The 14,839-nt window shown below is 36.3% G+C and overlaps 1 protein-coding gene across 1 annotated transcript in view; it reads right to left on the bottom strand.

Moving 5' to 3' along the window:
• Positions 1 to 14,839, bottom strand: part of Eeig2 (EEIG family member 2) — a 61,681-nt gene that overhangs the window by 32,139 nt on the left and 14,703 nt on the right. The gene's annotated exons all lie outside the window — the stretch shown is intronic.

Below are 14,839 nucleotides of genomic sequence, written 5' to 3'. Positions count from 1 at the left end.
GTAAACTGAGGCTTATTCACTTGTTCTACACAAAACACCCATTTAGTTCATGTGTGTTGGGTACATGCTAGATGTCTAAAACAATGATGAGGGCAGAGTTCCTGACTCATAGGGCCTACAATTATGGTTAATGCAAGAGATGGAAATGCACATGAATATTTATTCTAAAGGACAAATATTTACTCTAAGATGAGCTATAATCCTAGCTTTACTCCAGCTATTTCAGTATCAGAGCCTATCATTTAGTGACAGCTTACCACAATCCTTCAAAATAGCTGGCATCTCCCTCACTTTACAGACAAAGAAAGGAAGCACAGGAGGGAAGTAACCTGTCTAGTAAGTGAGAGCAAAAACAGCATCCAAAGCATGCGTGGTTAACTCTACAACCCACAAAGCAAAATCTGTAATTTTTTTTTTAATAGCTTCACTTTTTCAAGTTGAAAACACTGTGTACCTGCCTTAGGGAAAAAAATGAATTTTTTATACTGATCAGTCATTTTGGTCTTATGGATAGGTAAAATAACAAGACATCACAAATAATAATGAAAATAATTAGCAATAAAAATGCAAAATTTTTATTGTTGCTTCCTTTCCAATATCTCTTGGACTCAACACTTGCTAAAGATATCAGCCATGGTCTCTAGAGCTCCTCTAAAATTTAAGCAAATATACATGACCTTTCAGAACATGTTGAACCTCATAGCATGTGATTATTCCTGTCACCAAAATAAATATAAAGAAACAACATTTTAAAAGCCTGCATTTTACTTTTCTTGTAAAATTATATATAAAAGATGCATGTTGAGGACATGGATTAGCCTCTGAACTCCTTACCCCAAACCTACTAATGTAAAAAAGAAAAAGTATCAAAGCATTATCTCAGAAGGACAAATTGAGAGTCAAGAAGGAGACAATAATAAGTAGCTAGCAACAGGCAAGAGATAGCTAGCTTAGTTGGCATAACAAAGAAATCTGAATCTTACACAGGTAATAGAGAAAGCCAAAAGCAGGATCTTACAGTGGTCCTGAAATATCGTGAAGGAGAAACAAAAGGCAGAAGGATGGACTGAAAACTGTTTTAGCAACAATGAGACCTTGACTCTTGCAGAAAGATAAGATTTATTTTCCTGGAGGTAAAACTGAAGAAGCCCTGGACTGCCCGACTCAAGGGCAAATATGAGACACAGCATGATGGCAGGAGGAATGAAAGGTGACTTACTTACTATCAAATTTCCAGCCTTCTTTTCCTAACCTTTTTACAATGCTTAAATTAGGCATATATTCATCAAGAAGATGTAGGAAAAATACTTCCCAGGGAATCCAACCAGTCTCAAATAAAAGATCTAATTAGATGGATGATGGCGGTTCCTAACAAAATGCCTCACCCAGCTCAACTTATAGTAAAAATCCAAGACAAGTTCCTCCACAAGCACGATGCCTCTAATCAACTTTCAGTGCCTTAGGTAAATATGAGCAGGCACATGAGGATCTCTTAATAGCAACGTATAGATCAAAATGAACAGAAAAAAAGAACTTGAACAAAAAAGGCCCCATGCTGGATGAAGAAAATTCTCAGAGATTAAAAAACACAAAAAAGAAATTATATCCATTGCTTGGGCCTGAAGCAAGGCAACACTTCATGGTGGAAATGTGGCAGAACAAAATGCTTACCTCATGGCCAAGAAGCAAAAGGGAGGACAAGGAAGGAGCCAGGGCCCAGTTCCCTTTAGGACCCGCCACCACTGACCTGAAAATCTCCCTCTAAGTCTACCTTTCTTAGAGGTTCCATTACCTCCAACAGTGCCATGCTGAGAACTAAGCCTTTACCACACGGACCTTTAGATCCAAATCATAGTGGTATCTTAAAATGTTACTAAATCAACTTTTCTAGTCATTATTTCATAAGCAAAACAAACAAAAACAAATGAACAAACAAAAAAATCCACTAATACAGCAAAGCCTTGCTTTATATTCTTTCACTTTTCATTTATTTGTGCTATATCAACAATTTGTTGGACATACTAATTATAGAATTACATCTTAGATTTTTATGTAGTTTAAAAAAACTGAAATGTAGCAGCTTTTATACAACAAACAGTCTATGCTATCACTTGAACGAATGGAATGTAGCTTTGGTTTGAGTAACAAAAATTAAAGAAATCAAGTGAACTCTGTATGTAACTGTTTGTTAAAAATCAAGCAGGAAAAAAGTATTTACAGAATATTTAGCTAGCTTAGCTATGGAGTAGAGGAAGCCAACATTAAGTCTGGTAGGACTGGGAATAAACTAGATGAAGAGACTTCAGCACAACATTACAAATAGGAACCAATAATTGAAATTACAGCATAAAATAGAGACAGAGAACAATGAACATGGAATAAAATCTTAACGGGCAAAATACACTGTATATCTTTATGTCCCCATCTATTTACTATTATTCTCTTTGCTTTTAAGGGCAAGTTCCTTAGAAGTAAATATTAATAATAATTATGACAACATTTATTGGGTGCTTATTGTATAATACTTTTAAATATATTACATGTATTAACATAGTTCATCCTCAAAAGAATTCTATAAAGAAGGTACTATTATTTTCATTTTACAAAGGAACTAACAGCCATAAAAATTAAGTAACTTGTGAGCCAACAGTGACTGTGTGCTAGGAGGAGAAACAAGATGTGCCATTCCCATGAGGTGGCAGTGACTGTGGGCTGGGAAGAGAAACAAGCTGCTCCCTGCCCATGAGCCAGTGGCGACTGTGGGCTAGGAGAAAAAACAAGATGCACCCTTCCTATGAGCCAGCAGAAACTGGGCTGGGAGCCAGAGGTGATGGTAGGCTGGGAGGAGAAACAAGATGTGCCCTTTCTTGTGCTAGCAGTAACTGTGAGCTGGGAGGAGAAACAGGAAGTGCCCTTTCTGTGAGCCAGCTAGTGTGCAAGCCGGGAGACAAGAATTCCCCCAAAAGCAATCTACTGATTCAGAGGCACATAGACTGAGTTGATAAAAAAATGAGGTACAAAAACAAATTAATGCTTATACTGTTTGACTTTGTAGGCCTAAAGTCAATAGTCTGAGCATCTATTTAGAGGATAACAACACGCAATATAGTAACTATGGAGGATTTTCTTGTTTTGTTTTTGAAATCCAATATTGTTCCGTTTTGTTTTGTTCCATTTTGTTTTGTTTTATTCAATATTTTATTTTGATTGGTTTTGTATTCTGTTCTGTTTTGATTTTATTATATCTGGTGGTATGAGCAGCAATTTTGAAGATAACAAAAGGCATTATGGTAGCCATTGTTGATTTCCCATTATCCTGCTTTGAAATCCTGTATCACTTTCACTATTTTGCTTGGTTTTATTGTTTGGTTTTATTCTCTTTAAAATAAAAATAAAATAAAATGAAAATTGCTGTTCAGCCCCCCCCCCAATTAAGTGACATCAGCTGAAAAAGGTTATAACTGAATTTGAAGAACTTTTTCTAGCAAGGGTGTCTAGCCCTTTGGATTTTAGATTTCCTGAGCTGCACTGAATGAAGGGTGATTTAATGTACATAATTAACAGACATCCTTTATTTTTATAATATGAAAGAAAGAGGAACATAAAACTAGTTGGATATTTGACCTTGCTTTTTGTGAAACTAATGTATTAACCTAATGTATCCAGGCTTGACTTGATGGAAGTGGTTGCAATCCTTAGTGATTTCTCAAGGTGCTCATCAGGAAGTTTTGATCTAATTTTACTCTTTGTATACATTATTCTTCAAAATAGTTGTCCACAAGTGCATGTACTGCTAAAAATGATGACATGAATAAGACATGACTGTGAAGAGAGGAATATTTTTCTTCTGCTTGAAAATTCATAAATAAAGTATTTATGTTGGCTGAAACTGGTGCTGCCAAAAAGAACAAAGGATTGCTGGCTGTTTTTGGGGGGAGTGTTAAAATACTGCTAAAAATCACATTATAATGTTAAAAGTTTTTGATATTGCAGAGCTACAGAGTTACAAACTGGACATGCCTGGTTTAAAATGTTGATTTTTCACAAGTTTCTATCCTTGGCCTTTTGTTTACTTTGATGGCCTTAAATAGTATGAGAATTTAGGAAATTTAGACCTTTTTCTTTATTGTTCAGGTTCACATACACACCTGTTAACTGACAATCTTAACTGGATCTCCTAGGCCAGTGGAAAACCTATGGTACATATGCCATAGCAGAGAAACAGAGCAAGCATTCTTTGTACATGATCCAAGTTGCCCAAGCATCTGAGAATCACATAACAGTTTTTTTAAAACTACAATCTCAGTATTCAGGTTTAACTACAGTGTTGGCACTTTGTGTGATAATAAGTAGGTTCTGGGTTGCTATATGGGTACTTGGTCTCCAAAAGGTTTGCCATTACTGTCCTGTGCTAGGCACTAAACAAGGATTTAGGCGCCTGATGTCTGTGGTACTCACCACAAGGTACCCACCAGGAGGCTAGTTACTCACCATCTTGGCTAGGTAAACTAGTCAGTGGCTTCGTTGGCTGAGACTGCCAGCTGCTTACTCAATACTCAGTCTCTCCTTTTGTTCAACAAAAACCTGATTTTAGTTTTACAGGCCATGCATCCAGGTAAAAGACTATATTTTACAACTTTCCCTTGCAGCTAGGGGTAGGCATGAGCATTAGATAATGAAATATCATGGGTGTTACTAGTTGTGACTTCTGGAAGGGCACAGTGAAAGAGGAATGGTAGAGATATACCTTTATTTTTATCCCTTCTTTCTCCCTCTGCCTAGAAAATTCATGATAATTATGCACAGAAAAAGGTAGGTCCCTGAAAAAACAAGAAGCCTGGACTATTTCCCTCCAAGATTTCTTAGATTATTTGAAATGTTTATTTAGGGTATTGTTACATGCGGCTGAAATGAATCCTTACCCAGCCTACATCTGATCATTCTCTAATAAAGAAACCTTATGCCTGTCATCCTGGCACTCTGGGAGGCAGAAGCATGAGTATTCCAAGTTTGAGCCCAGAAAGAAACCTGAGAGCTTAAATATTATACATGTTGTGGCACGTGCTCCAGGAATCCCAGAATCCTGCTTCCCTGGTTTAAAATTATTATGTGGGTGAAATGCTTTGGAATCTATTGCACAGATCTTTTATGACCTGTATGGTGCAACGCATGAAGCCACAAACAAACTCAGGTTCACTTTATGTGGATTAAGACATTATTCACACACATGAACACTGCCTCTCAAGTAGTACACTGACCTATGTGCTAGAAATCTGAATAGATTATTATGTGAGTAAAGTTTAATAAGCAAAGAATCTTTAAGGAAAAAAAGTCCCAGGAATGATAAAGCAGAAACCAGATATAAAAAAATATTATGGACGTAGTTTGTCAACCAGAGTAAACATGATAAATGTTTTTGATCAAATGAATAACTGAAATCATTCATGGGCCATAAGTGTCTGAACCAAGTACCAATTTTTGCCTCTGTAACTTAACTGATCCAGAAATCAAGCCCTTTCTGTGTCTAGTACAACTGTTCAAATTCAGACTCTTAACATCTCTTCCCTGAAATACTTATGGCAAAAATCTCTTTAATGATTCCTGCTCAAATCTGCCTTCCTCATCACTACTAGAAAGTTCCTTTTAAAATAATACCATTGCTATTTAAAATTCTCCATTGCTTTCCCACATTTTATAGGATTAAGTCCAGCCTCCTTAATGTGGCATCTCCACTATTAAGCCCTGGCTATCTTTAGTCTTATCTCTTGACTCTGTTTTCCCCATATTGCTTGTTGATTCCATTTATGTGGCACTGATTTTCGTAGCAGGACTTTTTCTCTGATGTCTTCTTTCTTGTGCATGCCATGTACTCTTGCTTTAAACTTCCCATATTTGTCAGTTTAATTCTAACTCTTTTAGCTGAGTCATCATCACCTCTTCTGGAAATCTGTTTTCAACTCAGTCTTCAGGTGGAAGCTTGATGTCCTTTATCAAGGTGGTCTGTCCTGATTCCTGCAATACCTCAGTGTCCTTGCTTCCTTATCCTAGCGCACAGTAACCAAGAGGGGCTGGGAAGAGCTAGCTGAGATGGCCGTCTCTGTCGCTCCATTCAGTCCTCATTCCCCAGAATAGGATTCTACTTTCCTTGTCTGTTTCTGGCTGACTTTCCTATCTTACATATATTTCAAATGAACAGATATTATAAATGCATTTTTTAAAATGCGTAAGTTAAAAAAATGTGTAAGTTAATATATCCTTTCTTAGTAGGAACTCAAGTAGAAATAATAGGTTTCTACTAGGTTAAATAATCCTTTTAATTTTCTAACATCAAGATACTATCCCTGGATTATTAAACAACCTCTCTAAATAAAAGAGATTTTGTTTGTGTATCTAAGGCAATTACTCAGATTTGTTTGGATGGTCTTCACTGTAGACACACAAGTATGCACATGCACGCAGTTGTGAAAAAGAGAGCTGTCCAAGCTAAACAAAGCAAAAGAATGGTAAAGTTAGTCTGTGACAGTTTGTTATACTGATGAGTTACCATGGAAACACACAGAGACTACTTGGCAACTGACACAAAAGTGACATTAGTAAATGCTTTCCATATGTGAGTCATTCATTTCCTATAAGTTGCTTAACCACTTCTTCCAAGAAACACAGCAACAGAATATGATTTGTGTTGAAACTGTGGAAAGCCAAGTATTTCCATGATAAAATGATAAAGCTGCAGAATGTGACCCATAATCAGAAGACTCAGAAAAAGATAATGTTGCTATGGTCATTACTTATGTTTCAAAAAAGTCAAAACCTAGAAAGTTGTTAAAAATAAAAGTAATATAAGGTAGAATGAAAATTATGAATCTAACGGTTGTGACTAATTATCGTATCAGTAATTTGCATTATCATTCTCAGAATAATTTGCAAATTTGTAGTCCAGGCACATATTTAAAATTATACCACATCTGATAATTCAAAGTATTTTAAATTTTTAAAAATACAGTGATTAAAAAACTACAGAAAGGAATGCAAGCTCTGTGTCAGATAGTACCCTGTGGTGTATCTGCTTGGGTTCAAATCCTGCCTTTGCAACCCACCAGCTCCTGGCCTGTACGTATCTAACTCCTCCACATCTGCAATCCTGCCTCCAGTAAACAGGGTTAGCAACAGCATGTATGCCTCGTGGGAAGCTGGGAAACCAAATGAATTATTACAATGTTCAGAGTAATGCCAGGTTTATGGTAATCTCAATAAATGTTAGAAAATGTTATTATCAAGGATATATGTGGTTTCAAGGCCACTTAAATTTGCCCAGTAGAGTAAAATAATGGCAAAATTTATAAGGAGATTTTCTCTTCAGCATTAATGAAGATTTCTATTTTAAAAGACATGTAGATTCTTGAGGAAAAAAAAAAAAAACCCTCTGGGAACCAAGGGAAAAACAAGGTTTTAGAGTCAAGATAAATTAGGCCTATAAAATTTTGACTTTTAATTGCAACAACAAAGTAAGTGAATGTCAACACCAAAGGTATTTTTGGCTTAAGTAAATGGGTGGGCAGTAAAACTGTTCATAGAGGAAAATTGAACACAGAAGATTTTATTTATTTCCTTATTGATTGATTCATTTTGCTAGGATGGTTAGGGAATGAAGAAATAATAACCCAGTTTTGGAGTCTCTCGTTTGACATTTTTTTTTTTAATACCAGGAATCAAACTCACAACCTCGTGCTTGCCAGGCACGCACTGTGCTGCTGAGCTCTATTCCCAGCCCCACCCTTCTTTTAACATCCTTTTTTTAATTTAAAAAAAAAAAGTTTTTTGGAGTCCCTCAATTGGAAATGTGTAGTAGGCAGACAGATTTATAAAACTAGAACTCAAAGTAGAGGTCAGGACTAACAAATGTGAAAGTCCTCCTCATATAAACGGTCACTGAAATGGTCAGGGGAGTGGAAAAGACCAGAGAATAGGGAGAGAAAGAAGGGAAGAGTGGAGTCTGAGACTCCAAGAACCAACAACATTTCAGCTACAGGAGAAGGTGGGAAGGCAAAGGAGACATGTCAACAGAGGGAGGAGCACAGGAGATTAGGTTTTGCTCAAAACCAAAGGGAAAGATTTTAAGGAAAGGATCACTTAACATCAAAGGTGGTCAGATGATATAAAGACTAGAGTTCACTGGATTTATTTTTATTTTTGTTTTGTTTTTTTGAGTCAGGGTCTCACTGTGTAGCTCAGGCTGGTCTTGAACTCTGATCAATCCAGCCTCCTGCCTCTGCCTCCTTAGTGCTAGGATTATAAACGTGCACCACCACACCTGGCTGAGTCCATCAGATCAAGCAACAAGGAAGTCACTGATAACACCAGCAGGGGTAGTTTCAGTGCAAAGCTGGGATGGAAGCCAGCTTACCTTGGGAAATGGAGACATAGGACATAGACAATTCAGGTCTTTCAGAATGAAATTAAAGGGAGCAGCCAGATAGGAACATGATACAAAAAGAGGATTTCATCTTAATGTGTAAGAGGCTTAAGTATGGTTTAGTACCAATAGGAAAGAGACAGGGTAGGGGAAAAGTTGAAGATTTGAGAGGATATAAACAATGATGCCAGAGCAGAACTGGCCCTGAGAATGTCAGACGGTATGGGATCCAGACAATATTTGGGAGGACCGTGGACAGAAGGGATTGTCTTCTGTCGTGAGAAGGGAAAAAGGAGAGAAGGAAGTGTAATACAGGCTACTTTGTCAGTAGACTGTTCATTGTCTAGAATTGTTCTAATGAGAAATTTCATAAAAAACACAGTCCTACTTGGTACACAGTAGGTCCTCAAACATTTGCTGAATACTTGCATGTTTACAATCTGTTATAAATACTACAAAGAGGTCTTCGCAGTTCTATGTAAGAAACAACTACTGTTCTGTGCTGACAAACCTTCTGACAAGAACTATCATTTTAGAAAAAAGTATGCCCTATATGGAACAGGAGAAAGTATTTGAAAACCTTATCTGATGAGAAGTTAACATCAAAATATATAAGGAACTCACACAAGTTAATAGCAAAAAAGCAATACACTCATTTACGAAATGGGCCAGCTGCAAATGGTAATGCAGACCTCTAATACCAGCATTGGGGAGGCTGAGGCAGAAAACAGTGTGAAGGTTCCTCAAAAAATTAAAAATGGAACCACAGTGTAATCCAGAAATTCCACTGGAATTGATTCCTTTCTTTTCCAAAAGAAAGGAATCAATATTTTAATAAAATATCTGCACCTCATGTTCATTTTAGTATTATTCATACTAGAACTAATATGGAAACTAACTGTCAATGAATGAATAAATAAAATGTGATATATATATATATATATATACACATATATATGAATGAGTCACCCTTAAAGTAGAAGGAAATACTATTTTTTTTAGCAACATGGATGAACTAGGAGGATATTAAATTAAGTGAATAACCCAGTTACACATAGAAAAAACACTAAATGATCTTACTTGTCTGTGGAATCTAAAAATAATCAAGCTCATCCAAGAATGGACGAACAAATTGCTTTCCGCTTTCTTTTATGAAATATGTCTGCAAATATATCAATATATTTCATATCAGATATGAAGTATATCAACATAAATTTCTTATTTCATTGAAATATACCAAGGAAATATATCAAATATACCAATACTTGGACATTTGTTGTCAGAATCTACAAAATAGTTACAAAACCTTGCACTCCCATGTTCACTGCAGCCTTGCTATGGCCAAGATGTGGAAATAACCTTGACCATCAACAGATGAATGGATTTGAAAAAAATGCAGTACACATCCACAATGAAATTCTATTCAGCCTTTTAAAAAACTAGACAATTTGGTCATTTGTGGCAACACGGATGAATGAAGAGGATATTATGTGAAGTGACATAAGTCAGGCAGAGATAGCCAGCAAACTATAAATTTGCTTAGATGTGGAATTTAAAAGACTCAAACTTACAGAAGCAGAGAGTTGAATGGTGGTTACTAGAGTCTGTGTGGAGTGATGAGATGAAGAGCGGGTGGGGCTTTGGTGAAGGAGTACAAAGTTACAGTCAGATAGGAGTTAAGTTTTTGTGTTCTGTTGCGCAGCCCAGTGAATAGATGGCTACAGTTAACTAAATGTGTATTTCAAAGTGGCTAGGACAGAGTTTTAAATATTCTCACCATAAAAAGATACAAATTTGAAATGAGAGCTACAATTAGCCTGATTTGATCATTAAACAACACATACATGACAAACACCACATTGTACCCCACAAATATGAATTAAAAATAAACTTAAAAAGGAAAATTAAATGGTACTATACAAGTATAGATGTGTGTGTGTGTGTGTGCTCACACTGCATAAACCAAAGGGCTGTGATTAAAGACTTCACTAAAAAGCTTTTCCTAGGTCCTGGAGTAAAATAATTCTCTTGTTCCTGTAAATGCCTGGGTTCTTCTACATGTATGTCTGGAGTAGCTGCCTTGCAAATCAAAGATACAAGAAAGCAAAAGACAGCAGTTCAGTGAAATTTTGCTATGTACTAAGTATTCCTCTAGCTTTTTTTTTTTTTTTTTTTTTTTTTTTTTTGGTACCAGGGGTTGAACTCATGACCTCATACTTGCCAGAAAAGCACTTGTGCCGCTGAGCTAAATCCTCAGCCCTTAACTAGTAAACTCAAAGGCCATGTACAGTAACCAAAGCAGAAACCAGCACTAGATAAGAAGATGGCAGAATGTTTACATTCTGGAGATTAAGAGTGATTGAGCCAATGACACAGCTGGAGTGTAATAAACAGCAGTGTGAAGGCTTTCTTCTTCTGGCTGTCTTGGTTATTCTTATGATAACGATATTACACTGATACCAATTCCTGCAGATGACATAAGTGGCAATTGAAGGCACAGCAATACAGTCAAGCTAGCTCTCATCTCCACAGAAAGGTGTGGGGAAGAACAACAATATGTGCCAGTGAAGGAAGAGACTCCAGGGGGTCGCATATGTAAGGACTGAACTGAGCATCCACGCCGGGACAGTCACCAAGTGGCTCAGATGTGCTGTGTAATGTGATGCTGACTAGTCTGTACCGATATGCTTCATGTTTATGCATCAGCTTGCACTGCATGGCCTCGCACCACTTGTTATATAGCAGGAAACTCAGAAGGAGCAGGATAGGTGAATTAAGAGAAATTGCAGTAAATATTTAAAGCACCATCTTAATTAGTTTGAATGATGAGGTGATTTAGTCTGAAAGCAATATGGTACCATCAGGAAGTTATGGGGCAGATGGGTTTTACATGAATTACTTTAACACAAATACCTCTCAAATTCATTTTGAATTATTACCAGCTGGTACTAATTTAGTTTCTCAAAGGAGGACATGGTAAGTGTTAATAGTTACTGAGTTCCTGGTTGCTTCAGGAAGCCTTCCATTTCAATAATATGACAGTTCACAGTTTTCAATTATATATAATTACAGAGTCTTATTATTTGTTTTATTGGTCTGATGACTGAATTTATCTTTCCACTAATAGAAAGTGTAAATATAATTTATAATTGCTTTATTAATTTAGCCTAAGCCAAAATTTTGGAACCAATTATCTTCCTCGGCAAGCACTATGAACAATCTTTTCTACATATTTTCTTGGGGCTACAACAATTTCTTCCTTGTACATAGAATTTCCAGACATCACTAGTGATGCGTAGTTGCCAATTCCTGTGAACAATAAGATAGATACAATTTTATGTAAACAATGGAGTACTACTCAGTCTTACATACAATTTTAACTAGAAAGAAAATATCACTAAGTAAGTCTATTGTAATGCTTTGCTAGTGATAACACACTAGAAAGAAAGCAAACATGAGAAGTCCAAAATCAATATTATGGGAGTTTTTCATTTCCTTAAGATAAAGTTGTCTTCCCATAAGCAAGATCCTAAGATACAATGCTTGGAAATACAACTGATAAAGAAAAGCCTGATAACTTCTTCTGAAACCAGTAATCGGGTTCTTTTTTTAATTTTAAAATGAAAAAAAGAGTAAAAACAATGATACAGAATTTCAAAATGAAACAGTAGTAGATTAACAATGGTTAACATATCATGTACTGTTACCTTCAAAGTAGTTATTCATATTATAAGATATAGGCATGAAAAAGTGATCACAATGAAACAACAAGTAATCAAGTTTTAAAACAAAAAGACACAAGTTTCTTTGTAGTATTTTCTTTGATAGTATTTGATAGCATTTCCTTTTGCCTCAATCTGTAATCATATTTCAGTCTCTATCTCAAAAATAAATAAATAAAACTTCAGTTTGTTCTCACTTCCCTCCTTTTCCTAATTCTGCTTTTCTCCTCTCCGTGGGGAAACCTCCTCCAAAACAGTTTCACTCCGTACTTCTGCTGTGCCCTCACCTGCTTAACTCCCTCATCCCTTAGAAGCTGTTTTTTCCTAGGAATCAATGAACTGTCTGTCAATGTGCATCAAAGACTCGCTGACTGTCCACAAAGACAGCAGCACAATTCATAACAGCTAAATCTTGGAAGTGGCCTATATGCCTACAACTGATAAATGGATAAAGAAAATGTATTTATACATAATGGAGTACTACTTTGTCATAAAAGATAGACTTCAGTAACTTACACAAAAATGGATGCATCCTGAGATCACAATGTGAAGTTAAATCAGGCACACAAGCTTAAATATCACACAATTTTTCTTATATGAGAAACTAAAAATACAAATAAAGAGTAACAGAAGAGATAAGTAATAGGGAGTAGGTAGGCAGATCTTTTACCAATGAGAAAGGGAGTAAGAGATGGAGAGAAGGAGGAGAGGGGGAGGAAATGAAAAGAGAATTAAGATTTGTTATATACAGGTCCCAACTTCCCATGAGGAATGTGACTGTTATAATTGCAAAAATGCACCACAAAACCAAAAACCAAACAAATGAAACAAAACAAAAACCTGGAAAGAAAGCCAGCAGCTCTTACACCAGCCCTTGTCTCAGCACTGGTACAATGAATGCCTTTTCTACAGCTCTGCTCAGTTTGTTCCTAGGATACAGTTGCATGCATTGGTCTCTTTCTACCAAGATTCTATCCACATTTTGTTCTTTATGCTTTTCTTCTCCTACTCTATCATATACCATGTTTGCATCTTATGTTCGGATGTAATTATCAATAGGAACATCCAAAACAAGACATACTATTTAATTCATATTCCAACCATGAAAGAATATTACACGCGGCAATATTAAACAACATGTACTAAGTGATGTAATAACATAGAAAATGCTCATAGTACAGTGCCTCAAAAAATCAAGATAAAAACTGCATGCAATTTGGTTTCAACTGTATAAAAAAATGAATGGGAAGAAAACTAGAAAGTTCTGTTTCAAAACGTCAACAGTGATTAGCATGGATGAGTGACTTTTTTTCCTTTTTCCTTTAAACATTTTTTGAGATGCAGTCTCACTGTGTAGTTCAGGTTGGTTTTGAACTCACTTATGTAGCCCAGGTTGGGCTTCAACTCAGCAATCCTCTTGCCTCAGGCTCCAAGTGCTGGGACTACAGGCATGTGCCACAGTGCCCAGCTGCCTTCCCTTTAACTTTATGTACTTTCCGAATTTTCTATATTGATATTGTTATACTTTTAGAATCAGAAAAAATGAGTTCAAGGTCATACTGCCAAAGGAAAAACTCCAACCTTCTTTTGATAGAATCTAAGAAAAATCCAGCCCCCAGGGTATCTTTCCAATTTTTTTGTCCTTCAATGTAGTCAGTCGCCCAGCATTCTGTGCTCTGCTGACTCCCTGGTCACTACATTCACTGAACTATACACCGTCATGGTTCTGCCCACCTCTGGTCCAGGCCTCTAATCTCAGCACTCCAAGAGGCTGAGGTGGGAAGATGGCAAGTTTGAGCTCAGCCTGGGCAATGTAGCAACAATCTGTCTCAAAATTTTAAAAAAATTGAAAAAAGGATTAGGGCTGTAGCTCTGTGCCAAGGCCAGAGTTCAGTCCCCAATATTGCCGGGGAGGGGGGTGGGATAAAAAGCAAGCAGGACATTTGCATTCTGAAGACTTCTGTACCATAAACCTTGTAAAGCGGCATGCCTTTTACCCAATCTGTAATGAATATTATTGATAGGAATAATACATGTAAAACTCACTAGACTAGCTAAAACTACATGTGCGAACGCTTGCTTTTGGCTAAACTGCCTCCCAAATTAAGAATTCTTAACAAAAGTTAGATATGTAAAATCTGATTCTAAAATGAAAAATAACAGAAATAGTTTAATTTCATGGAATAGTAATTAGCACTTAGTAGTCAACAGATATTTGTTAAATAAAAGAATAAACTTGTCCCAGGAATTGACTGACTTAATAGAATTCTTCAGAAAATACTTTAAAAAACAGCTTTCTTGAGCCATAATTCACATATCACATATTATATCCATTTAAAGAATTCAGTGACTTTAAGAACACTCAGTATATGAAGCATCACAATTCTTGAACATTTTCATTACTTCCTAAAGAACCCTGGTACCCATTAACAGCCACTCTCCATTTCCTTCCAACCCCTCAGCCCCAAGCAACCAATCATTAATCTACTCTTTAGATTCTAGACATTGTACATACACTGAGTCATAAAATATGTGATCTTTGTGACCAGTTTCTTAGCATGATGTTTTTAAGTTTCACCTATAGTGTGTACCAGTGTTTCATTTCTTTTTACTACCAGATAATATTTCACTCTAAGATGCATCACATTTATTCGTCTATTCAGCAGTTGAAGCCACTAGGGCTGTTTGAACATTTTGGCTATTA

The sequence above is a fragment of the Cavia porcellus genome, unplaced genomic scaffold (genome assembly GCF_034190915.1).
Source record: "Cavia porcellus strain 051 isolate PalLab524CR breed Dunkin Hartley unplaced genomic scaffold, mCavPor4.1 scaffold_1, whole genome shotgun sequence".
Taxonomy (NCBI): domain Eukaryota; kingdom Metazoa; phylum Chordata; class Mammalia; order Rodentia; family Caviidae; genus Cavia; species Cavia porcellus.
Note: the sequence above shows the minus strand (reverse complement) of the source record. Positions and strands in the feature narration are given on the sequence as shown.